At 42.5% G+C, this 25,882-nt stretch overlaps 1 non-coding gene across 1 annotated transcript; it reads left to right on the top strand.

Moving 5' to 3' along the window:
• Positions 1 to 20,766: 20,766 nt before the first annotated feature.
• Positions 20,767 to 20,841, top strand: Trnas-cga (transfer RNA serine (anticodon CGA)). Its single transcript has one exon. It is a non-coding gene; the product is annotated as a tRNA-Ser (tRNA).
• The last annotated feature ends 5,041 nt before the right edge of the window (positions 20,842 to 25,882 follow it).

Here is a 25,882-nt window from a genome sequence, read left to right as displayed (position 1 = left end):
GGTGAACATCGATATCGCGGTGCAACACCACCTACTGGTAAAATGTGCCTGAAGCTCTCATTGTCACTATAAACGGAAGGTAATGGATCGGTGTGACTTCAGCAGAGTGCAGGATGCCTTGCAGACGTATGCACGAACCGTACCCGCACATCAGTGAGTCTGAAAGAGGGCACATGACTGGAATGTGAGAACGTGATGAGTACATCCTGGAAATTGGTGCTCGTGTAGGACGAAGTGTCTCGGCAGTGTAACGGTTGTATGCAGAATGGTTCGCGGAAGGCCGTAAAAAACGACGAGATGGGTCAGGCCGCACCACCCAGATCATCCCCCGAGAAGATCGACACCTCATACGAAGGACAAATCTGCGTCCTCCGCTGCTCTCGCGTAACTGTGGAACAGTGTAACACGTCGTACACTATCAGGGGTGACAGTCCCTAAGGGCTGCGTTACGTGCCCCTTGTCCACTTCTCCGCTTACCTTTGACGAATGTGCAGAAACATGCTAGACGGCAATGGCGTACGGAACGACGTCTATGGGGACAGGAATGCCATAAGGTAGTGTTTTAGTAAGAATCCAAGTTCTGCTTCTTTGAAAATGATGGCCGCATTTTTATTCGCCACAGACAGGAGCAGCGGCATCACAGTGACTGCATTCGAACAGAACATACAGCGCCAAATCGAGGCCTTATGGTTTGAGGTGCTATTGGGTACAACCACAAATCTCAAGCTGGTGTCTGTCCAGGGCACTGTGGCCAGTGTGACCTACGCGAATAACATCCTATGGCCCATACCTTTTCTGCACAACTTCACAGACACCATTTTACAGCAAGGCAATGCGCGACCACGTGTTGCTGCACTATCACGTGCCTTCTCGGTGTTTCAGGACGTCAGCCTTTTGTCCTGGCCCACCAGATCACCAGACTTGTCGCCAGTCTTAAATGTGTGGGATATTTTCTAACAAAGGGTGCAGCGCTGTGACCCAATGCCAACCACCACAGATGAACGTTGGAAACAGGTGAATGGAACATAGATGACTATACCACAGGGCACCATTTGCGCCTTTACGCGTTGATGCCATCACAGATGGTACAAGCTATCAGGGCTCTTGCTGGACCCTGTGGCTACTAGGCAACAGGGCACTTGCTGAACTCAGGTGACTAATTTCTGCAGAAGATACTAAAGTACATGTCCAGTGAATGTGAACGTCCTATCTCTAGTCATTGAAGGTGTTCTGTTTTTTCTGAACTTTAGTGTATTTTGACACTCACAAACTCACTAAAAATTCTGTAGGGCACTCCCCTTTGAGCTAGAATTATGAAATTTGACAAGAAGTAAGGTTTCACAGTGCAAGTTAAGGAAGAAAATCCTAAAATTGTTAAACTATAATTATATAACGTAAAAACATTTTTGTCATTATAACTTTTACTGCATTCATGAAACGTCAAAAGCACAACAGAAAAAAATTACTGTTTGCAAGCATAAAATGAAAGTCGTAGTCAAGTTTTAGTAAGTAAATGAAAAAAAAATATTTTATCTTATCTTTTTTCTCTACTTATGTAAACTGAAGTCTCTTGTTCGCTACTTTCGTACGTCCAGGCTAGACTCCTATAGAGATTCTGATACGGTCTTGGAATACCCTGGACCGTTATCTTGTCAGTATCGATGTCGATAATAACAAAGAATCTACTAGTTTCTCGATTCCAGGGATGGATGAATTATTCATATATATATATAATTAAGTTCGTACGGAACGCCCAGTGTGCGAACCCTATTCGCACTTGGCCATTTTTTCTACCATGTCGCTTATACATTTCAGCAAACTGTGTACAAATCAACGTAAATAAAATTTATATCAATTTTACTTAGGGAGCTAGAAGCATTTATAGTTTTATGGGTGGATACATCGTGCTGTACGTAACTGCCTGTGTTCAGATGGATGTTCTAGTGGCAGAATGTTCACTTTAATAAGTGTTAAACCAATTCCTATATTATTTTAAACATAGCTGCGTAACAGCAACGGTTCCACGTAATTAGATTAAAAACAGCCGACCAGTTGCAAAGGATAAAGTAATCTTTACCTAGGTTTCGATAGATTTAAATCTATCTTCTTCAGAAGGCGGTCGCCTTCTGAAGAAGATAGATTTAAATCTATCGAAACCTAGGTAAAGATTACTTTATCCTTTGCAACTGGTCGGCTGTTTTTAATCTAATTCCTATATTCCTGAATGCGCAGCTAAGGACAGCTTCTAAACAACATGCGAACGAGATGTAAATTTGCTTGTGTCACGGTGAGCCAATCTTCCCCGATGCACTGTTTGAAGTCATGTTCGGTTAGACTGTAGAATGTGTCCTTCCACTGCCGCACACAAGGCAGGTCGGAATGTACAGACCATCAAGTTTCGATCTACCACGAATATTGACGTGTAAGAAACAAAGTACACACTTTCAACGATACACAGATATGTTGCCGTTGTTCGGCGAACACCGACACTATATCAATGAAGCAGCCGTGGGTTGTATTGTGAGATGTCCTCGTCGAAGACCTTGATCATCCATTAAGTATTTACGTGCTTAATAATAACTTAGAGAAGCAAGTAGCTTCGGAAGGTGTGGTGATATCAGACGAAGACCGACAAGAAGTGAAGATAAGAAAGTTTTAGCTTAAGAAAGTATACAAAGAGACAGACGTGCCAGTTTATGAGAAACTTCTGTTGTCAATGGTATCAGTCTTACATACGTGCGGCGAACAGCACACAATCACTGCTTTCGCTCGTGCTACAAGAGCTGTGTGGGAATCATTTAAATCGGCGAGTTACTTTCAGCGAATATTCAGCGATTAACTTCACTCTGGACACCTTACAAAGTTACGAGTATGTTGTCTGATGAATCCACGTTCTTAAATTAAGGTGTAGCCACCGAAAATGCTAGGTGAGTACGTCATGTCTGTCTTCAAATAAAGTGGTCCATTAATGTGTGGCGTCGAATCCTTGGAGATGACATCATCGGTCCACACCACTTCGCAGGTACTCTGACAGGTAAGATACATCGAGTTTCTATCGTCGACATTTTATGTATCCTCTTTGGAAATGTAGGTCTAGATACTGGAGGCCCTATGTCGATGCAGCACAGTGGTCACCCAGCCCATTCTGTGGGTGATGTTGTGCAAGAGCTGAACAACTGATTTCCTGGAAGGTGATTTGGACGTCGTGGTCCTTAGATGCTCCGCACAGTCGTCTGATTCTATACCAATAGATCTCACTTTTGCAGAGACGTCTAAAGAGTCGTTTTATGCTACCGAACCCTCAATACCGCATGTGCTCAGTCACCCCGCCGGGATCACGTGATCTTGACTCCCCTTCCGAGTAGGACACTGTCCATTAAGCATGGCTTCATGCTCCACCTAGAGGAGTACAAATTACTGTACGTCACATTTTAACTGGTGCGTTTTATGATGTGCTAAGACAAACCAAAATTTTGGTGATGACCTGCCTCCTGTTTTAGCAGTAATGAGATCAGTGTGGTGTACCTTTTAAAATTCTGTGTGGCTTCTGGACACAGGCATAAGCTTTTAGACTGGAGATTTCAGTGTGTAGCAGAGTGGCTGATTCACACTTTTCATTCCAATGATCAGCTAGCTACACATATCTGCTGTGCTATTGTAATCTTTTCCACTACATTTTTATGTATTATTATAGGTTTTAAATATGACACAATATGTGATTTCCGTATCCCCCCGCCCCCTCTCTCTCCGTACTTGTCTGTCTGTGTGTGTGTGTGTGTGTGTGTGTGTGTGTGTGTGTGTATTTTTTAGGTTTCTTATAGTTTTTAGTTATAGCTGAAGTTGTAATTATTTGTCGTTTATACGAAGTTTGCCCAGAAAGTAATGCACCCCATTTTTTTCTTCAACAATTCTTTATCGAACATAACGAGAATTATTCACATGAGAGAATGGAGAGAATGGTGTTTTATCTACACACCCCATTTTTTCATGTAATCTCCATCCCGTTCTACCGTCTTTCTCCAGCGCGAAACAAGAAAGTGTATGCCTTTCGGTACCAGTTCTCGTCCTTATATGGATATGGTGTCTGTTCTTTCGGACATGTCCGAAAGAACAGACACCATATACATATAAGTATATAGTTCTGGCAATACCGGCCATGACCTTATTTTTCTGTGTGGATGCACACATATTACCCTAACTCTTACGGTACTTAGTAAGAATGTCTTCCACGAGTAATAAGTGTGTTGGGTAGGGACACTACGAATGTAGTGTGTGGAGATATAAGGTGTGAATGCGGGTCTCGTGGGAGGCAAGGGCGAGATAGTCCCTGCAGTCGCAGTAACCTCTGTGCCCTCGGTGGCAGAGATGGATAGAGCGTCTGCCATGTAAGCAGGAGATCCCACGTTCGAGTCCCGGTCGGGGCACACATTTTCACCTGTCCCCGTTGATATATCTCAACGCCCGTCAGCAGCTGAAGGTATTAATATATAATTCTAATTTCGTTTAATCCTCGTCCTGGCGGCGGAGCCAGGGCTTCATTGTGTGAATCTCCTCTTCATCGTCCTCAAAATGTCTTCCACGAATGGCATTCTTTAATGGCTCAAACGAATAGAAGTCTGAAGGGGCTAGGTCAGGGCTGTAGGGTGGATGGGGTAACACTGTCCAACGCTGTTTTGCGATGTGTTCAGCAGTCCTCAGACTTATGTGGGGCCGAGCGTTATCGTGTTGCAGCAAAAGATCTCCTGGGTTGCTGTGGCGCCGAAGTCGCCGGAAGCGCGTCTTGAGTTTTGTTAATGTGTTGACATATGCATCTGGATTAATGGTACCGCCTCTTGACATCACATCAACGAGTACCACACTTTCACACTCACATAACACGGTGATCATGACCTTAATTTTTTATTCTGTGGGGAGTGGAAATGGCGCCATTCCATCGACTGCTGTTTTGTTTTGGGCTCAAAATGGTGAAGCCAGGTTTCATCATCTGCCACAATCCGGGGCAAGAGGACCCCCTCCCCCCGCCCCCCCTCCCCCCCGCTTAGCTTCAAAGGTTGCAACAAACAAGACGAATACTTTTTCTGTGCGATTTGTGATCCACCGTTAGACACCGCGGGATCCATGTTGCACAACCACAACTTTTGAATATCCTAGAGTGAGGATAATTACATCCACTAACTCTTCCTTTGCAGATTGACACATACACCGCCGAGTCGTAATGTCCTCGCGAATGACAACATAAGCTCGCTGCAACATGTCAGGTGTGACAGCCGTGAATGGTCTCGCCGAGCGCAGCTCCACCGAATCTCCTTCTGATGACCTCACTCTCCGTGCCCAGCGACTAACTGTACTTCTGTCGACAGCAGATGCTCTACACACTTTGCACAAGCGTTTGTGAATATTCTTCACAGTTTCTTTCTCTGCAGCGAGAAATTCAATGACGGCAGGTTGCTTGTAACGTACATCACATATAGACGCCATTTTGAAACCGTCCTGCAGCTACGCTGCCTGTCGGAAGTGACGGAAACTTGGCGCGCTCACTCAGGAGACTTCAGATAACACATACGTAACATTTCACATTCGTTGCATTGTTTTCGGCTGAAAGAAAAAAAAAAAAAAGAAAAAGAAAAAAATAATGCGGTGCATTACTTTCTGGGCAACCCCCGTGTTACACGCATTCATTTCATTAAATTTTAGAATGTGCACTAAAGATCTTGCTATCGTATGCCCAAAATACGTTTTCATCATCAGCTTGTCCCACTGTAGCACCAACAACGTCATATCTCGTTCGCAAGTCGTTTAGACAGCATACTGAGTTGAGCATTCAAGAAAATGGGCACTCGTTTCAATACGTCATTTGACCATTCTGCAATCAGAACATCCATTGGAACACAGCCCATTATGAAGAACACGTTTTATACAATGATTTGAATGATTCTAGGTCCCAAACTAAAATAGATACAAAATTGGATTCAAGTTGTTTTGTACCCAGTCAGTTTAAATACAACAACTACACGATAGAAAAGACAGTGTTCTATTTAAAAATTGTAACTCATTGATGCAACTCTGTGGGAAATAATTGAATATACTATGCCCATAACTGCACAGAGACAGTAACGTTCCTCATGTTTAGGTATCTAAATAAATATTTTTTCACTCCTAATTTTATAACTCGAAGAAGAAAACATCTTATATCAAAAACAGTGTATAGGAAGTGTTTCAAAATAGATGTTCCGCAGTACAATAGTAGATTAAAAAGACTGACCAAAAAGAGTCCCAAAACCATACGCCCAGAAACAAATACTTGTTTGAGTGTGGGCCATTATAGTTGTGTCGAGAGTAGTGTAGACTGTCTTCTTGTTGACGTACATTGCTCATTTCTAATTGGATTTATTGGTCTCTGCACTAAGTTCTCTATCTTGCTCTTGTCAGACGTTAACACATAGAACTTTCTCCTATATCAATCATAACTATCGTTTTGAGGTAGTCTGTCGCTACCCCACGCTTACGTTTTACAAACTATAGCAGTTAGAAATGCGTTAGAATGAGTCAGACAGGATGTAAGTAGGCTGTTTAGGTTTTTGTGTTGGTAACGCCACGTAATGCTCTGTATGAAAAGCACTGACAGCGCTGTGTGCAGTCTGTGGCTGGTTGAACTCATTGTTGGAATATTCGCTTGTGTAGTGTTGGGCAGTTGGATGTGATCAGCGCGTAGCGTTGGGCAGTTGGAGGTGAGCCGCCAGCAGTGGTGGATATGGAGAGAGAGATGCCCGAATTTTGCGAGGTTACTATAAGCGGACGATGTGGACATGTGTCCGTCAGAAAAAGGAAATTTGTAAACATTGATGTCATGAATATATATGATGATGACTTTTGAACATTATTAAGGTAAATAAATTGTTTGTTCTCTATCAAAATCTTTCATTTGCTAACCATCCCTACCAGTAGTTTGTGCCTTCAGTAGTTAGAATCTTTTATTTAGCTGGAAGTACTGGTGCTCGCTGTATTGCAGTAGTTCGAGTAACAAAGATTTTTGTGAGGCAAGTGACCCATGAAAGGTATAGGTTATTGTTAGTCAGGGCCATTCTTTTGTAGGGATTATTGAAAGTCAGATTGCGTTGCGTTAAAAATATTGTGTGTCAGTTTAGTGATGATCAGAATAAGTAAAGAGATAACTGTCTGGATACGTTTAGTTTTGCTCAGCTGTTTGAAAATCAAATAACGTAGAAGTTTACCAGCACAGTGATTCATAGTTTTTCTAAGGGGACGTTTCAAAGGCTTTTTTTATTTTTACTTTTTTAATAATAGTTCAAAGTACTGCTGATTCGCTGTGAATACTGTTTTAAGAGAAAATTAGTTACCTTTCGGCCTGGCAACAGAACTGCATAAAACCTGGACTTTATTTGCTAATCTAGTGCAGCTTCGAGGCACTGCTGGTAAACAGAATGATCAACGTGTGAAACCCGGGGCTATTAAAGCTATCTGGCCACTACTTGATTATTTTCTTTTCAATTGAAAAGAAAATTGTTCAACTGTTTTTGCTTGTTTGTGGAATCTCTTGACGTTACGAGACTTTCGCTACTTCCGCCCCCCCCCCCCCCCCCGCCTCACCCATTTCACATTGCACCATATTCCAAATGAAAGTACTGCAACACGGTTTAGAATTTTGATGATTATTGGAGAATTTGTTTCTTGTAATACGCTGTGTGATCAAAATTATACGAATACGCCCGTATAATCCGGAACTAACCACGAAATGTGGACCTGCAAGTATAAAGGAAGCAGAAAGTAATCCGTTCTAACTAGAGAAGCAGAAACAGCAGAATCGATCAGTCAGGGAGCTTAAGATTTCTAACGTGGACTGGTCACTAGATGTCACCAGGGTAACAGATCCACCAGGGTAATTTCAACCGTTCTAAGGCTGCCCAAGTCGACTGTTAGTGACGTCATTAACTACGTTTACATGTCACACATCTTTCGAAAGGTGGAAACGAATTTCGGAAACAGTTTTTCGCTGTCGTGTTTACACGTTAAGGTATGAAGCCGATTTATCAGCGAAAATCGCTTGCGGAATTGGAAAACCGATAACTAGAAGCGGATTTCCAAAACCAATTTTGAAGTGTTTACATGATCTCTCAGCAGCGGTATTGGGTAATCGATTTACGTAATCCGGTTTTGGGAGCCCCATGTAAGAGTGGGTGATTGTGAAGAGGACCAAGACAAGGCCGCCTCATGTACTGACAAACAGGAACCGTGGAACATTGAGAAATGTGGTTGTAAGAAATTGAGTTCCAAAGTGCTACCAGATTTTGCGTCGCGAGTTAGTGGGATACAATGTTCTAGCAGCTCAGCGTCAGTCACACATTCCTCTAGTTAGTATTAATAGTAGCTTAAGGTGGTGCAAAGAGCGACTCTGCTGGACAGTGCATGACTGGAAACGAGTTATTTGGTGCGATATACACTGCGACAATCCAATGGGAGGGTTTGGGTATGGTGAATACCTAAGAACGCCACGTTACCGTATGGGACTGTTTTTCAGCCGGCCGCTGTGGTCTAGCGGTTCTAGGCGCTTCAGTCCGGAACCGCGCTGCTGATACGGTCGCAGGTTTGAACCCTGCCTCGGGCATGGATGTGTGTGATGTACTTAGGTTAGTTAGGTTCAAGTAATTCTAATTCTAGGGGACTGATGACCTCAGATGTTAAGTTCCATAGTACTTAGAGCCATTTGAACCATTTGAACTGTTTTTCGTGACTACGGCGTCGTCTCCCTATTTCGCTTAATAAAACTCTAAATGTGGAAGGATACTAACACATTTTACTGCTTTATGTACTTCGTACTTGTATCAGCAACGCGACCCACATTGTTGTCAAGGAGCATCTGTGAGTAAATGGTGTGAGGTTCTCAACATTGCTGAGATGGACTGGCCTGCAGAGAGTCCGACCTGAACCTGTGGGAAGAGACCCCAGCGTCAAACATCCGGCTGTTGAGGAAGAATGGGCTGTCGTTACTCCAAGGAGATTCAGGCACGTCACTAAAAGTGTGTTCAGCAGAGTTCAAGACGTCATAAACGCACATTCCGGATTAATGTCCATTATTATATGTCTTGATACTTTTGACCAGATAGTGTATAAATTCCGTTCTGTGAGAATCTGTTGGTGGCTTACATAATTTTGAAAGACATTTAGTGAACTGTTCAATACGCTGCACTCATTTTTCAAGAAATAATCAAATAGATAAAAACTTTCTGTTAAATATGGTTAGCATTTTAGTTAAAAGAAAGAAAATAAAACTTTTGCGGCCTCGAGATCAGAACTTTACTTTTAAATTTCGGTTTTGTTTATCCTATCACATGAGATTATTTAAAGATTTGGAAATTATTACGAAATGAAATTTGTTATACGCGGGTGATCGTTCTCTTAATTATATGACAAAAAATATTATTCATTTAAAACGAACTGAGAAATAAGTGATTAACTGTTTCGCGTTTAAATAACACTATGGACTCAGAAAGATACTAGTTAAATTCTCTTAGTTATATGAAGCACATCAAAAGCTAATCAGATTAGCTACATCTGTGAGGCTCACGTTAGTAGTATATTAATAATATTGTTCACCAGCAAATAATTAGAGAACATGAATCCCAATACACATAAATCATCATATTTTACGAGCTAGACATTACCTTGGTTGCTGATGTACGAGACAAGGAGAAAGAATAACTAATAATGAGGTCGTTTTGAAAGGTGAGTGCTCGGCATTGCCATGAACGATGGAGACTTTCGTTTCCAAGACAAGTGTTGACAGGCATGAATTTGCTAATATTTTTATTCTTGGATATTATTCTTGTATTTTCGGTAACATTGTCTTAGATACATACTGTGTAGGAATTCTACCTGGCCGTAGAATTGGTACAAATAGCTTTAATTGTCTCTGCTAGATGTCTGTAAGAGCAATTTATCTGATTCCGCAAAATCCGTTATTGAAAAGGAAAGAAGAAAAGTGGAAGAATAATCTTATTAGTATAAATATGGTGCAGGTTAATACTGTAGCAAAATTATTGAATAATGTAACGAAGATGATGAAGCATTATCCTCCATATGTATTCGTTAGAGTACGATAAAAAAAAGAAATTATAACAATGTAACGATGATACACAGGCTACTCTCGGCGGAAATAACCAGAACCAAAACGTTGTGGTTAAAACGCTAGGCAAAGTCGGCTCGCACTATCTCTCTCGAAGACTGGTTCGTGAAATGCTGACTTCAGAACAAGATTAATGACTGACTGGAATGTGAAAAACATAAACCAGGGATGTTCAACCTTTTGGCTTACCTAGGCCACATTGGAGCTAAATTCGAAGGAGACGAGTATTTTTGGGCCGCACATAATACAGCATACGAAGACTTAATACTAACACGTCTGGCGGGAGTTTCAGATTGTGTGATAGACGCTCACTTCTTGTGCCACATTGATGCTTGCTTTGGGCCGCATGTGGACCGTGGAATGCACTTTGGATACCCCTGATATAAACTGTGAAATGGAGTCCTACTGCTCCCTGCAGAAAATACCAAACACTGTGTTCCACCATAGATTAACCAACGGCGTTAACCAAGAGGCAAGAGTCACTTGTGCCGAACGACATTATCAATGCAGCATCCTAGATGAATAATAATCAGATTGTTCGAGCGACTTGCAGACACGGTGCCGTTCTCATCAAGGGCTAGCGGTCGCAGTACACCTCGCAAAGTTCTCACGACGGATGTGCAGGAGCAAGTGTAGCGGAGAGTGAAATATGATCCTCAAAGAAGTGTGCAAGAACTGGAGGTGCTGAAGCCATCAACAGCGCTCTATCGTTGTCAAGGCTACGCAAGCTGAACTTTGCCCACATCAGTTAAAGCGCGTGTAAGCTCTCTGCTTGCAAGAGATTACACAGGGAGGTCCATTGATCGTGACCGGGCCAAATATCTCACGAAATAAGCGTCAAACGAAAAAACTTCAAAGAACGAAACTTGTCTAGCTTGAAGGGGCAAAGCAGATGGCGCTGTGGTTGGCCCGCTAGATGGCGCTGCCTTAGGTCAAACGGATATCAACTGCATTTTTAAAAAAATAGGAACCCCCATTTTTTATTACATATTCGTGTAGTACGCAAAGAAATATGAATGTTGTAGTTGGACCACTTTTGTCGCTTTGTGATAGACGGCGCTGTAATAGTCACAAACATATGGCTCTCAATTTTAGACGAACAGTTGGTAACAGGTAGGTTTCTTAAATTAAAATACAGAACGTAGGTACGTTTGAACATTTTGTTTCGGTTGTTCCAATGTGATACATGTACCTTTGTGAACTTATCATTTCTGAGAACGCATGCTGTTACAGCGTGATTACCTGTAAATACCACATTAATGCGATAAATGCTCAAAATGATGTCCGTTAACCTCATTGCATTTGGCAACACGTGTAACGACCTTCCTCTCAACAGTTAGTAGTTCGCCTTCCGTAATGTTCGCACATACATTCACAAAGCGCTGACGCATGTTGTCAGGCGTTGTCGGTGGATCACGGTAGCAAATATCCTTCAACTTTCCCCACAGAAAGAAATCCGGGGACGTCAGATCCGGTGAACATGCGGGCGATGGTATGGTGCTTCGACGACCAATCCACCTGTCATGAAATATGCTATTCAATACCGCTTCAACCGCACGCGAGCTATGTGCCGGACATCCATCATGTTGGAAGTACATCGCCATTCTGTCATGCAGTGAAACATCTTGTAGTAACATCGATAGAACATTATGTAGGAAATCAGCATACATTGCACCATTTAGATTGCCACCGATAAAATGGGGACCAATTATCCTTCCTCCCATAATGCCGCACCATACATTAACCCGCCAAGGTCGCTGATGTTCCACCTGTCGCAGCCATCGTGGACTTTCCGTTGCCCAATAGTGGATACTATGCCGTTTTGCGTTACCGCTGTTGGTGAATGAGGCTTCGTCGCTAAATAGAACGCGTGCAAAAAATCTGTCATCGTCCCGTAATTTCTCTTGTGCCCAGTGGCAGAAATGTACACGACGTTCAAAGTCATCGCCATGCAATTCCTGGTGCATAGAAATATGGTACAGGTGCAATCGATGTTGATGTAGCATTCTCAACACCGACGTTTTTGAGATTCCCGATTCTCGCGCAATTTGTCTGCTACTGATGTGCGGATTAGCCGCGACAGTAGCTAAAACACCTACTTGGGCATCATCATTTGTTGCAGGTCGTGGTTGACGTTTCACATGTGGCTGAACTCTTCCTGTTTCCTTAAGTAAGTGGCTAACCGGCGAACGGTCCGGACACTTGGTTGATGTCGTCCAGGATACCGAGCAGCATAGATAGCATTTTGATCACAATAGCCATACATCAAGACGGTATCGACCTTTTCCGCAATTGGTAAGCGGTCCATTTTAACACGGGTAACGTATCACGAAGCACTGGCGGAATGTTACGTGATACCGCGTAGTTATACGTTTGTGACTATTACAGCGCCATCTATCACAAAGCGAAAAAAGTGGTCCAACTAAAACATTCATATTTCTTTACGTACTACACGAGTATGTAATAAAAAAATGGGGGTTCCTATTAAAAAAAAACGCAGTTGATACCTGTTTGACGAATGGGAGCGTTATCTAGCGGGCCAACCATAGCGCCATCTGGTTTCCCCCTTCAAGCTAGGCGAGTTTCGTTCTTTGCAGTTTTTTCGTTTGATGCTTATTTCGTGAGATATTTGGCCCGGTCACTATCAGTGGACCACCCTGTAGTCCTGTCAGTGGATCCATAGGGTTGCTGTATTTCCTTTTGGTTACTCTATCTGGGTACTAATATACTGCGGCGCGAGGATTTCGCTGTGTATTAGGACTGGAGACATGTACCTGGAAACAAAGTAAACATTAATTGCGTAACATTATTTATAGGTCGCTAATTAAAACTTGCATTATTACCTCTTGTATTATATGTTTGTTTTCTGACAGTAACATTACGAGAAGACTACGCGCTGTATACTTGGGACGTTCAATAAGTAATGCAACACATTTTTTCTGAAAGCAGGTTGGCTTTATTCAGGATTCCAATAGGCCATATTGTTTCCCACTCCTATGGTGCGATTCTACGGGTCGACGTCGGAACCGTCATCTTCCTGCATCATTAACCTCCCTATCATTCAGGTACTGCTCCCCGCAGAGTGCATCCTTCTTCGTCCAAACAGACGGAAGTCGGAAGGTGCGAGATCCGGGCTGAAGGCCGTATGAAGAAGAGCAGTCCACTGAAGTTTTGTGAGGCCCTTTCGGGTGCGCAGGGTCCTTTTGAGGCCTTGCGTTATCATGGAGAACGAGAAGATCGTTTGCGTTTTTCTGGCGATGGACACACTGCAGTCGTTTCATCAGTTTCCTGAGGGTAGCGCAGTACACTTCAGAGTTTATCGTTGCACCATGAGGGAGGATATCACAGTCCCAAAAGACCGTCGCCATGCCTTTACCGGCTGGCGAAGCGGCCTTGAACTTTTCCTTCGGAGGGAAGTTGGTGTTGCACTACCCCATGAATTGAAGTTTCGTTTCCGCTTCGAAGTGATGAACCCATGTTTTTATCGCGTGTGACGGTGTTTGACAAGAAATTGTCACTATCAGGGTCGTATTGCACAAGCAATTCGGCACAGATGGTCCTTCGTTTCTCTTTATGATCTTCTGTCACGCGGCGAGGAAACCAGCAGGCACAAACATTTGATAACCCCAACTTGTGGACGAGTGTGTAATCACTACCAACAGAGTCGTCAACTTGTGCAGCAAGGTGTTTCATTGTGATCTATCGATCATCTCTAACGAGTTTGCATGCTCTAATATTGCAGGAGCTTATAGCCGTGTGTGGCCGGTCGACACGCGGGAGATCGGACAGGTTGGCGAGATCTCGTTGCGATCAGGATAGTCGCCTCGCCCAACGGCGCATCGTGCTTTTGTCCACTGCCAGGTCGCCGCAGACATTTTGCGAGCGCCTATGAATTTCTACGATGCTCTGGTTTTCCACCAAAAGAAAATCGGAAACTCAATGAAAACTCTCTATTTGCAACGCATTTCCGTTACAGACGCCATTTTGAAGGCTACGTATAGCGCTGCCACCTATCGGAACTTCGTGGAACTATAGGGGCTATAGCGGGAGTGTTTCACAATGGCCTACAGCTAATTCCGCATTTTTCAACTGGAATTGATCGAGAAAAAAAAAATGCAGCATTACTTATTGAACGCTCCTCGTATATAAATTAATCAAAGAACTGGGGGCTTATTTCAGCGTCATATAGCTAAGGGTTTGCTGCCAGGCGACTAAATAACGTAGGCACAGAAGCACTGGGGTGAGACTATAGTCGCTGCAAACATCATTAGCGGTGTGGTGAAGAGCGGAAGCCGTCTGGAAATCTCCCAGGTAGCTAGGCTAAACTGTCTCATTACGTGGCCGTTGACAATTAGCATTATGGCGAGATTCTATTTTAAAATTAAGACTTCAGATATCCACCACAAAAGCAAAAACTCTTCCACGCAAGCTACTTAAATTCTGAAGACAGCGTTGAAATCGTTATGAAGAGACGAGTTCAATAAAATCAGTACCATATTTATGCACCAAATATTATAAGAGTGATAAGCATTTAGGTGTGGAATTGTTCATAAAAAAACAAAAGCTGAAAATATGGTGTGCGTACGGCTCACAGATGGAGAGATGATGATATGAGCCACGAGGAACTATGTTTACGTAATTGTTTAAAAAGCTTATAGACTGTTGGAATGTTCATGGACAGGAAATGGGGGAAAAGGTTGTTGTATTCTTCTTTATTGTGGTGACACCTTTACCCGTCGGAGCGACTTTAAGGGTAGAAGCAGGCGCTGCTGCTTGAAGCGGCACAGCTGGGCCGTGATATGGCTTTAGCCGATCGAAGTGTACCATTGTAGCGGAAACGGAAATGAGCGTTTGGCGTCATAGGCCGGGAGGCCCATTGCGGTGCAGGTCCGGCCGCCTTGGTGCAGGTCTTATTACATTCGACGCCACATTGGGTGGCCTGCTCGCCGGATGGGGATGAAATGATGATAAAGACAGCACAACACCCAGTCCCTGAGCGGAGAAAATCCCCGACCCAGCCGGGAATCGAACCGGGCCCATAGGAACTGTTGTAGTACGATCGGGTAACTGAATTTCTTCACTTGCCGGGGAAGTGATGTGTAATACAGGGAAGGGGCCCTCGTACAGAGGAGTAAATTCCTTAATTCGTCCCTTTTTTACCATGGGATTTCGCAGCAATTTCAGACACCAGTGTACGTGGGCAGGGAAAGGGGAGCGTTTCATGTTAACTTATGTCGGTGACAGATCATGGACCGCAGAGCAAGAGTCTCTGCCTGCCAAGAAAGACATCTGTACCAGTCGAGGTCTGGATGACAAGAGAGCGAGACAGCTTTGTTCTGCACATTCGTGATCTGTATCCCACGCACGCTAGTGGCTAAAACCGATGTCGTGAATTTGGTAGCAATTTCAGAAGGGGGCTCAAAGTGTCTCTTGGCAGCAGTTTGAACTGGACAGAACTGCCTCGGTTCTGAAAGGCAGGCAAGTCGTGTCACGTAGGTACAGCTGAATTTGGTCTGGGAGAAAACTTGTAAAGATTTCACTGGGGACTTTGAAATAAATTTTTTAAACCAGTTCTCTAATATATCCCTTGACTGGCTGCCACCTTTCACGGGAAATAAATTATTTAATGCGTAGAAATACGGTACCAAAACAAAGGGTTCTCCACAGATACCCAAAAGATTATCGCGAGCATGAACGAGTGTCCTATTATCTCAATTTTCCATGGACATTTAATAAAGTGTTTTGATAATATAATTTTGCAAGATGGTCGTTTGCGTAGAGTGGTTTCACAGCGCGATGATGAATAAATACATGAACTTGATAGCAGTTTACGTTTGCAGCGTACAGTATTTAACTAAAATATGATTTTAGCTACTTATAAATCTAAAAGAAAATATAGTATCAGTATGAAATGAATTGTAGAGATGTATCCTACATGTATAAAATGAATATATGTTAAAAATTTGAGAGTGTGTTCAAATGTTGGTCTAGAACTTAAAGGCTAACGCGTCTACAGTACTTGATAAATAGGTGAGGCCCGGGGTGTTTGATGTTCCAAGATGACTGGGTAAGATTGAGCGGCCAGAGTCCCACGTGTTGAGGTGTGCTCGGTCATAGGAATAATTCCGTGTGCATCTGTCCGTGACTTATTCATTTTTCCAGATTATGAGTTTGGGAGTTTGAGAAGATTTGAATAGTGAGAGCAATTACAGATAACAATGACTGAACTTTGATATGGTGAACTGGTTATTGCATATAGACTTCGACGAACCTTTTGAACATTGGAAATTTGATGAGTTTAGTGGTCTTCGGCGGTAACGGTAGTCACCGCCTGCTAATATTGAGCCTGGTCTTATAGGTCAGTTGTTTAATATTTCATTTATTTCACTGTGTATAATACAAGCCTTTGTAAGAACACCATTGAAAGTGACTTGCTTTTGATCTGAATAAATCAAGAGTGAAATGCAATCCTGTCGTTAGGCTATATTACTATATTTAAAAAAATAATTCCTTATTTCCTATATTTTAATATTCATTTACGTGATTTTTTCATGATATTTACTGACAATTCCTTAGGCTGGTCATTTAATTAATTGACACTTATTTAAGGATGCAGTGCAACAGTGCACATCCAGAACCCTTAGTTAGCAAACGAGCCGTAAACAGACGGACGTTTGTTCAGTCGTCCTCTGGTGATGTAAAATGTAAAATGAAGTGACCACTCAGCTACCGTTTATTTTCTTTTCTTTTTTTAAATCTCATTTTTGTTCGCTTTTGTTCGTTTCATCTGATCGAGGCGGACGTCATAAGACATCTGTTTAAGTTCGTTGTTGATCGATTAACTCAGTTTTTTTTAAAGCATAGGGCATCTAACCCTGCTACCGTGGGCGGACCGCTGGTGATAAGGTACCAGAAAATCGATTTCAGCTGACGATTGATCTCACAATAACTGTCTGTTACCCTTAACCTCGAGCTACGTTGCAATCGGTTGGCGTCCTCCGGAACTAATCAGCTGTAGTCAGTTCAGTTGCATGACTTTCTAAAAATTGTATTAGCGGACTTGTTGCTGTATACACTGAACATACAACAGAGTCATTATTTATAGAATAGCGAACGTCGTCATGCTATGCTGGCATACTAACGTACGAACTGAGTGCAGTGTGAGATGAAGTACCGCAGTGCAGCTGGTGGTTTTTTATCGTGAAGATGTTGAAGACAGTGGCGAAAAAACTCGGCATTTCATTTTCCTTAAAGTGCGTGACCGTCCGTGATTATTTCCAAATAAAGCTGCCGCCAACTACAACAAGGACATGGCGCGACCCTATGACGACAAGAAGCACTTAGGTGCCTGATTACGTAAATTTACAACGTTTTCGCGCTTGCCGGGGTACATAATTTTCGTGCTACTTGTGCTTTATTAAAAGAACTCTGCGTTTGTAACCACAACCGCGAAAGCGAGACAAATGTGTGGCTAATTCATGGATGTTACCTTCCAGGATACAAAGATTTTTAATTGGACCTGTCTGACTGCCTACTGGGAAGCCCAGTCGCCCACACAGTAACCGCGTCAAAACATTTAAATGATCGCAATAAAATCTTGTATTCGTGACAGACTGCCGGCCGCTGTGGCCGAGCGGTTCTAGGCGCTTCAGTCCGGAACCGCGCTGCTGCTACGGTCGCAGGTTCGAATCCTGCCTCGGGCATGGATGTGTGTGATGTCCTTAGGTTAGTTAGGTTTAAGTAGTTCTAAGTCTAGGAGACTGATGACCTAAGATGTTAAGTCCCATAGTGCTCAGAGCCATTTTGAACATTCGTGTCAGACTGGAAGGCTTCATTTCTCTCTGCGCTAGCATCAATTCTGCCAATATTGTAATGCTATACTTCTAACGGCTACGAGGTAAATTGATCCGTGTAGTTTCGGATTTACAGTAATGTTTACTCTGTCTGTATTCGTGTTCACTTGTTCCGTTGCTGATTAGGAGCCTACATGAGCAGTTACATCTCTGTTGCTGCCTCACTTTCATTTGTCATCAAAGATGGGAGAAGGGGACACTTGGAGGCAGTGTAAAAACTGAATATTTCTCTGTATTGTTTAGAAGTGAGACTAGAATGAAGTCTGACGCTGTACTGAGCAGTTAAGAAATTCTATATTAACAACATGAATAACTGGACGAAGCAAAAGAATGTAAGTTAAGAAATTTTTTTACCGATTCGCTTAAATTAATTCACGACAATATATAATATTTTACTCCAGTGTTACGAGGTCCAGATCCACAAACGCAGCAACACAGTTACACACTAAGGTAACGAAAGTCATAAGATAGCGATATGCTCATACACAGATGGCGGTAGTATGGCGTACACGAGGTAGAAAAGTGCTGCAAATTGGCGCAGCTGTCATTTGTATCCAGATGATTCATGCGGAAAGATTTACGACGGGATTATGGCCTCACGACAGGGATTAACAGACTCTGAACGCGGAATGGTGGTTGTAGCTAGACACATTGGACATTACATTTCGAAAATCGTTAGAGAATTCGATACTCTAAGATCCACGGTGTCAGCACTGTGCCGAGAATGCCAAAATTCAAGCATTATGTTTCACCGCGGACAAGGCATTCGCTCAACGACCGAGAGCAGCGGCATTTGGGTAGAGCATTCAATGATAACAGACAAGAAACGCTGCATGAAATAACTGCAGAAATCATTGTGGGAAAAACGACGAAGGTATCCGTTAGGACAATGCTGAGAAATTTGACGTTAATGGGCTATGGCAGCAACGACCGACGCTAGCGTCTTTGCTAACAGCACGATATCGCCTGCAGCGCCTCTCTTGAGCTTGTCACCGTATCGGCTGCGCGCTAGTCTATTGGAGAACCGTGGCCTGGTCAGATGAGTCCCGATTTCTGTTGGTGAGAGCTGGTGGTAGGGTTCGAGCGTGGCGCAGACCTCACGAAGCAATGGACGCCAGTTATCAACAAGGCACGGTGCAAGCTGGTGGTGGCTCCATACTGGTGTGGCCTGTGTTTACATGGACTCGACTGTGTACTCTGGTCAGACTGAACTGATCATTGACTGGAAATTGATCTGTTCGACTACTTGGAGGTCATCAGCAGCCATTCATGGACTTCATGTTCTCAAACAACGATGCCATGTCACTGGGCCACAGTTCTTCGCGAGTGGTTTGAAGAACATTCTGGACATTTAGAGCTATTGATTTGGCCATCCTGGGCGCCCGACGTTACCGTCGCACATTTGTGTGACATCGAGAATTCAGTTCGTCCACAACATCTTGCACTGGTAGAAATTTCTTAGTTATGGACGGCTGTGGAGGCAGCATGGCTCAATTTAACGCAGGGGACGTCCAACGACTCTTTGAGTCCATGCCACGTCGAGCTGCTGCACTACGCCGGGCACGAGGAGGTCCGACACAACCGTACAAGGTTGTTGTTGTGGTCTTCAGTCCAGAGACTGGTTGGATGCAGCTCTCAATGCTATATCCTGTGCAAGCTGCTTCATCTCCTAGTACGTACTGCAGCCTACATCCTTCTGAATCTGCTTAGTGTATTCATCTCTTGGTCTCCCTCTACGATTTTTACCCTCCACGCTGCCCTCCAATACTAAATTGGTGATCCCTCGATGCCTCAGAACATGTCCTATCAACCGATCCCTTCTTCTAGTCAAGTTGTGCCACAAAATCCTCTTCTCCCCAATTCTATTCAATACCTCCTCATTAGTTATGTGATCTACCCATCTAATCTTCAGCATTCTTCTGTAGCACCACATTTCGAAAGCTTCTATTCTCTTCTTGAAGGTATTCTCTTCTTGAAAGTATCCCATGACTTTTGTCACGTCAGTGTAATGTATGTTCCTAACGAAAGTAAACAAGTAATTTTCGGTAGAAAGTGCCACGGTACCCGAAGGAAAGAAGTATAATAAGACATAAAAGAAGGACGCCGTCGAACACAACGTCTGTGAAAAGACTGCTCTAATATCCCCAGCCGTTTACATATAATCCAACTTTGAGTTATAAAGGCTCCCGGTATTCGGCCTTCAAATAAAGAAGTAGTGGTGTTAACTAACGAAAGCGTGCGGCAGCACGTTCAGTAATTTCTGAGTTTACTTACTATTAACCATTAACCTTCGTAAAATTCTAATACTAGTCACAAATGAAGCTTCATTTTAAGCTACGCGCATTTTAAACACATGTAGCTGCACGTTTCGAACCTCACACAACTATCAGGTGATCTCACAGAGTAAACGCTACATCAACAATCTAGGCTTAACCTATACTTGAACTATTATATCAGACTTACGCTAAATTTTGTGACGTTATCGATGCGACATGTTGTCGACTTGAATGAGACAACCAGCCTCATTGTGAAGTCATTTTATGAAGTGCCAAGAAAATCAACTGAGTGCTGTTATTATAATCAAGACAATTTCATGGATGAGATTTTCACTCTGCAGCGGAGTGTGCGCTGATATGAAACTTCGTGGCAGATTAAAGCTGTGTGCCGGACCGAGACTCGAACTCGAGACCTTTGCCTTTCGCGGGCAAAGTTTGGAAGGTAGGAGACGAGGTACTGGCGGAATTAAAGCTGTGAGGACGGGGCGTGACTCGTGTTTGGATAGCTCAGTTGGTAGAGCACTTGCCCGCGAAAGGCAGAGGTCCCGAGTTCGAGTCTCGGTCCGGCACACTGTTTTAATCTGCCAGGAAGTTTCAAGACAATTTAATGTATGCACGAAAATTTAGCCCACCAACAACACCTTGAAGACCTGAGCATCACCGTGCAACAGCAAAAGCAGGTGATCAGACCGTAAAAAGAACCAGAAGAGGAACACAACACCCCAACAAGAATTTGCATCGATGGCATCACAAATTCAAGTTGAGCTTTGTATGATAATTTAAGACATAAATTTAAGCCTAGGATGCTAACGTAACACTTACTGCGAATGATCGCCTGATGATGAACTGAAGCACGAAACATTTAAAATGAAGATTTATTTACTTGCTATTACTGTCATTCTTCCAAGGAAAACATTTCAGATCAATCTGACGTATTTTTTTATTTGATTGCCTCAAGTTTCAGTTTCAAACACAGCTGAGACCCACACTGTATCTAAATATCCACAAAGTGTTAATCGCGCACTCTAACAAGACACTCGGATCGGGTGGCTGATTTGTGTAGCGGAGTCACTGGAAGTCGCAACACAGTGTATGACTTCGGACCGATATTCATTTGTTTCGGCTCGCTACCATACCGCGCCCAGCAAACAACTCAACGTACACTGGCAATTCTGTAACTATTCAGTGTTGTCTTCATTGCGGTGAGTTTGAGGGAGCATTCCCAGGTATAAACAAGCAATATTCATGAACCTTAGTGGGTATGTAGAGGAATCAAAACAATGCAATACACATATTTTCGTTTTTGCCCAATTTTACTTCCAAGGGGTAAAACAGATCCCGAAAGGTAATTTGTCATATAAGTTTACAGCGAAAATCTTCGAAACCATGGTGCATAAAACGTGTTTAACGTAAAAGATGAAATGTAATTAATGTTCTTGACGACTATATAATCAACTTTTGTGATAATTTGTTTGCAAAATACCCCAACACTATTAATTAATTTTGAAAAATTAAAACTTCTGTTACAAAGTAAATTAAAGACGCTTTCACGCCACATGCACCAATGTATAATAAAGCTGATTTCTAAAATAACATGGTAGGAAAATAAGCTGTACACAGTTTGCTGTCGGAGTATTTACAACGTACTTAATTAAAATAGTTAAACGTTCATTATTATTTTAATTATTTGTTTTTTATTTTTTCTTACACCATACACATAAAAAAACGCAATTTCTTCACATGTATACACGCAACATGCAACGCGATATAAAACAAAATTCAGCAGGAATGTCAAACTGTGGAGGGCATTCCTCTAAGAATCCCGGTTTGTATCAGGCATATATCAGTACACTGTAAAACTTTGGCGAAGACAAGTGATTATGTGCTAGTGACTGCACCCTGACACTGTTGCTTCTCAAATGGAGACTGGCATCAAAACCATTCATCAGAACTAGTTCTGCTTAATTCTCAAGAAGTTCTTCCAACATCCAGCGCCGTATACGTCCAACTGCTGTACCTGTCCCGTCGAACCTCTTGACATCACCAGATAGCCAAGTTCCTTGTCCTCAGGTCTGACGCACGAAACGGTTCTTTCACATTGACCATCCAAGAATCCAACATTTCTTTACAGATAATTGATGTTGTAATGGTTTTGTATTATAATAATGAGTTACTTTTTACTTTAAATTAAAGAATTCACAACTTCGCTAAGGACGCCACCACAGGACATCGTCCTCACTTCAAGCTTCCCCCACCCAGTCCCAGCTTTCGGGAGACGTGCTGTGAGAATACACTGATGTAGCGCGATCTTACTAATCGCAACAGCTAGCCAGTGCCTGTATCTTATAACCCCTAGCATGCAAACCTGTTTATATGAAGGTCAATTCAGAAATTGACATATCGAAGCACCGCTGAAAGACTCATAGCATTCCAAGTTACGTATAACAAATTTTTCAACTTGTGCATAGGGGACCCGGCAATGCTTTGCAATTGCTAAACATGTTCGTGAATTGTATAATCTTTTCGTCCCCCTCTCTCGTTCAATCACCTCATCTTCCCGCCTCTCTCTGTCCATCTTCTTCTCCTCCCCTCTCTCACAGTCCATCGTCCTCTCCCCTCTCCCCCTCCATCTCTTCCATCTCTTTCCAACTACTCCTCACCCCTTCTCTGGTCATCTCCACCTTTTCCCTCCCTTTGTCCATTTTCTCCCCTCTCCCTCTGATCTTGAGCCTTATTTATTGATATTCAAACGAAACCACGATTGGGAAAAGAAGTCACTTAAGAGGAATGGGTAAATCGGTTTGGATCATTGATATAGGGGGTACAGGAGAGACCTTCCCAATTGTTCGGTCTGTGAGGATAGTAACTTAAATGACAATATTTCTCATAGTTTTAATCTGTGAACGCGTCGTACTGCAAAGTTTTCGGATGATTTAGATTCCATTGAATTGTGGCATTAGAATAATAAGTCAAAAATTCATAAATACAACATTCCTCTTTCCTCTTAAAGTTGACTACAAAGAAGAAAACAAAACAGCACAATGCTGTGTATACACGTTTTGTTTAATACAAGAAGAAAGAAGATATGAGCGAAGAAAAAATTTATCTAATGGGTTAAATGCCCTGATATCTAAGCTGAAACATACTGTGAGGAACGAAACGAATCCGCACGTTTTCACAGGATAGCGATTTATTTCTCACAATTGGTTTTAAGAGAAAATCTGTAGATTTTTCTTTAAAAAAATGTACAGTCTATGTCCGTCAGAATGTCGGCAAGCTATCGTGTAACAATTTGAAGTAGAATGGTCAAGAACTTTTCGATATTTTTGTTAACGACGATTCTTCTTCATATGTTAAATATAGATTTATATATTACACATATCTAAAAATATACAGTCAGTGTCCGTCTGAACGTTTATTAGAATTTTGAAATAAACTGGCCAACAAGTTTTCTGGGTATTTGCTAACAGAATTTCCCCTTTTTGTATATATGTATATTAATTTACCATACATATTTAAAAAATATGTCGCCTATGTCCGTCTGAAAGTTTATTATTATTTATTAGCATGTCATGTAAAAATAGGAAACAAATCAGTGAAGACCTTTTCGAGATTTTTGCTAACAACATCTCCTCTTTATGTCTTACATGCTTTGTACTACATATATTTAAAATGTAGCCTACGTCCGTCCAAACGTGTAGTACAGTATCGCGTAAAAACCTGTAGTAAGCTGGTCAAGAAATTTTCGAAATCTTTGGCACCAACGTGGAACAACATCTCTATATAGTAGAATAAATAAATTATTTATTCCGTAGATTTCTGATGTTACCTCTTAAACTACGGACGCAACGGACTGAAAAAGTATGCATAAAAACTTTACAGAAATACAAAAGAAATATGATAGATGGAGATACTGTAGAAAGACACAGGGCCTGAATTCAAAATTACTAAAAATAACATAAAACAGGATTACGAAAACCGCACGAAGTGAGCTTGGCCGCCATTCACCACAACACAAACGTGTAGCTGTCAAACTTCAGAAGCATTCTGATTTCAGACTATACCTGTCGCAAGTTGTCAATAACGTCCAGAACACCATAGTCAAATCGAATATGTAAATAAAACTGTTGTGACAGTTTATAATACGTAAAATGCGGTGTAATGTAATAGAATCACAATAAATGTATTCTTCAAACGTTCGAAACTACACGTAATACTTTGTCTGTGATCTGTTATTTCCAAGGCTTCAAAAATACGACACAACCGTGTTGACACAGTCCTACACAGTTATTTTCAATTCAAAACTGTTGGCGTTTATAAACATTAAAAAGAAATAGAAGTGAGGTGCTGACCCCGCCGTTTTCCGGCGCCGATAGCATGTGCTACATGGGCAAACCGCCTCTGGATTTGAGCTATACATCGAACTTTCGACAGTTTGGTTGTTAGCATGCATTATATCGTTTTCCGTCCCGACTAACGTACAAGACGCACGCTTGTTTTGTTTTTATTTCCTGCGGCAGTTGTGCAGCCGCTGACTGTAACTGAAATACAAGTAGAGAGTAAGGATATGGTTCGTATGAAGGTTATAGCTATAGTTAGGGATTCCGGGGCCAGTTGATAGAGTTGGGCTCAGTCACCTTGCTGCACCCTGTACCTCCCCTATTCCTGTAGCACCCTGACGTCCCCTTTTGCCAACTCTACAAAACGGCGCCCACATCATCGTTTCTCACAGGTAGACATTTACTTCACTCTCGTATCTGGAAGCCGAAGTTTTCTGATCAAAATTGGGCTGCGTCTAATGCTCCCTTGCTTTCCTGCAACAATTCTTAGAGAGTACTGGGACATTTAGGACAGATCAGGAGGTGCTGCATATCCTGATATTCAACACAATCACATATGTCATTATAATCGACTATAAGGGTCCACATGAATAGGTTTGCCTTCACTGGCGCTACATGGATTCTGAAGCGGTTCAGGCTCCCCCAGATCTTCCATGTCAATTTCTCGCCTCTGTGTATTTACTGTAGCGTAGCATAGTCTTTTGGAGACTCGTCAATGTATTTGTTCAGGAGTCTCTTGCTGGGTTTAAGTCTTCAAGGACCACAAAAAGCTTCGAATAAGAAGTGACGTTCATCAAAGGTGTTCCTAAACTTCTCATTGTCATCGTGACTAGCTCATCTAGACCTGGGAGTCAGTAGATCCGAGTGACGTTCATCAGAGGTGTTCCTAAACTTCTCAGCGTCATCGTGACTAGCTCATCTGGACCTGGGAGTCAGTAGATCCAAGTGGCGTTCATCGAAGGTGTTCCTAAACTTTTCAGTGTCATCGTGACCAGCTCATCTGGAGTTGGGAGTCAGTAGATCCAAGTGGCGTTCATCAGAGGTGTTCCTAAACTTCTCAGTGTCATCGTGACTAGCTCATCATGGCCTGGGAGTCAGTAGATCCAAGTGGCGTTCATCAAAGGTGTTCCTAAACTTCTCAGTGTCCTCATGACTAGCTCATCTGGACCTGGGCGTCAGTAGATCCAAGTGGCGTTCATCGAAAGTGTTCCTAAACTTCTCAGTGTCCTCGTGACTAGCTCATCATGACCTGGGAGTCAGTATATCCAAGTG

This window comes from Schistocerca cancellata, chromosome 3, assembly GCF_023864275.1.
Source record: "Schistocerca cancellata isolate TAMUIC-IGC-003103 chromosome 3, iqSchCanc2.1, whole genome shotgun sequence".
Taxonomy (NCBI): Eukaryota; Metazoa; Arthropoda; class Insecta; order Orthoptera; family Acrididae; genus Schistocerca; species Schistocerca cancellata.
Note: the sequence above shows the minus strand (reverse complement) of the source record. Positions and strands in the feature narration are given on the sequence as shown.